This window comes from Octodon degus, unplaced genomic scaffold, assembly GCF_000260255.1.
Source record: "Octodon degus isolate 3935 unplaced genomic scaffold, OctDeg1.0 scaffold00123, whole genome shotgun sequence".
NCBI lineage: Eukaryota > Metazoa > Chordata > Mammalia > Rodentia > Octodontidae > Octodon > Octodon degus.
Genome location: NW_004524699.1, coordinates 1,118,988 through 1,121,109, shown reverse-complemented (window position 1 = coordinate 1,121,109; position 2,122 = coordinate 1,118,988).

Sequence of the window (2,122 nt, the reverse complement as noted above, 5' to 3'; positions counted from 1 at the left end):
CCATGGTTGGTCTCTATTTGAGCCTATGACCGAAGGCTATTGATTGTCCACGCTTCAGTTGGAAGCCGTTACAGTCAGTATGGACATCTCCCGGAGCAGAACCAGGGCTTCAAGTGGCAGGGCCAGAGCCGGACTGTCCAGTGGGGCTGGCTGTTCCACTGTGGCATTCTTGGCCCTGGGAGGTCAGGGTGGCTCGCAACAGGCCCGTCCCTTCTGATCTCTGCCACCTCAATAGCGAGGGAGGGTGGCAGCAGGAACAGAGAGAGGACCGTGGGTGACACTGTTGGGGCAGCCCAGAGTGACCACAAGTAACCTGAACGATGTCAGGAGCACACTGAGGCTGGCTGTCCCTGCCCTTTCCCAGGGGCCCATGGGAGAATACAGTGGAGGGTCGGGGCTGCTGCTACCAGAGGGAGGAAGCGGGTGCTCTCCGGCTGTCTCGGCTTCGCCCCGCCTTGCTGTCCACGTCCACCCTGCCACCAGCCTGCCTGGGGGACTGGGCAGCTCTGACAAAGCCACACAGCTACATCCCTCTGTCCAGCATCTCCAGCTCCAAGAAAGACACAGCACTCGTGGTACTGAGGAGCTCGGGGGCTGAGGCCTGTGGGGACAAAGCGCCAAGGCACACAGTGGGAAGGAGGAGAAGCTACGCCCCTGTAGTCAGGATTTGCAAGGGAACTGACTTCATACAAGACGCATAGTTTATAGGGGGTTTTTTTGTTTTTGTTTTTGTTTTTTTTTTTTTGCTTTTGGACACAGAGTCTCAAACTCCAAGTGATCCTCCTGCCTCAGCCTCCCAAGTGCTGGGATTACAGGCATGTGCCCCCATGCCCGGCTTAGAATTATTCTATAATATTCACCCAAAAACTCAAATGCAAAAGAGTGCAGGAGATCTTACCATGCACTAGAGACCCAAATGATCCAGCTGAGGTCCTGGATCCCACAGCAGTGTCCTGCCTGAGTCCAGCTGGAGGCCCACAGCCCACAACAATGTCCCATGCAAGTCTGTATCAAGGATCTGCACTGGGAAGGCCCAAAGGTCAGTGGTGGAAGCCAGAAAGCCTGCACCAGTGTGACGAAGGATCTGTGCAGCAGGCTGAGGGGGTCTGCCTGGAGCCAGGAGGCGACGCTCGAGATAAGGCCCCGAGCTCCCACTCAGAGAACCACAGCCAACCTCAGGGACAGCGAGGTTCTGAGCGACCGCAATGATAACAGCCGAGTTCACGTTGGGAAAGCCAGCATGCCACGCTTCTCCAGGAGAGTCAGCAGCACACCGTCTTCCCCTCCAGCTCTCCTCTTACTCTGGTGGCAGCAGTCCTCAGCCCTCCACACCCAGCACCACGCTGATTCTGTTCAGCCGGGAGTTACAGGTTGACCATTAGTTAATCCACCACACCTGCTTCTGCATGCTTCTGCAGAAAGCAGCACAGTCACGCTGAATGGAGGTGGCTGAGCTCCCTGGGGGCAGCAGGAAGCAGGCAGCATGTGGGAAGGTCCCCTCTGAGGGCATCTCGAGTTTCCGTGGGACCTGGGATGTGGTACTGAGGGCAGAACAAAGCATCCCTCGCATGGACTACCATCATACAAATAAATGGCGTAGCCCGGTGAAGGAGACAGAGCCGCCTGCGGAACTCCAGCAGGGTTTTTCTCTGTATCCTCAGGGAGACTCAAGGGACTGAAGTGAGCTCTGGTACTGACAGGAAGACAAGAAGGAAGGAAAGGAGGGAAGGAGGGAGGTGGCCTGCATAGAGAGGGCTGCACCCTAATACAGGCAAAGCCCAGCACACAGCACACCTGGTTTGGGCTCCTGATACCATTTCATGTCAAAAGAAACCACTTGAAGAAATTTCTCCAGGGGCTAGGGACTCAGTAAAACAAGCTCTTGCCTGGCAAGTGCAAGGGCCTGAGTTCAATCCCCAGTTCCTTAAAAAAAAAGAAAAAGAAAAGAAAAGAAAAAAACAAGGGCTGGAGAGATGGCTCAGTGGTCTAAAGCACCTACTTGAAACAAGCTTGGCAAAGCACAGGGACCGCGGTTCCATCCCCAGCACCACATGCCAGCCAGCCCCGCCCCCTGGTGGGCTGAGCTGGCCACACACACAATAAATAAATGTAATAAATAAAA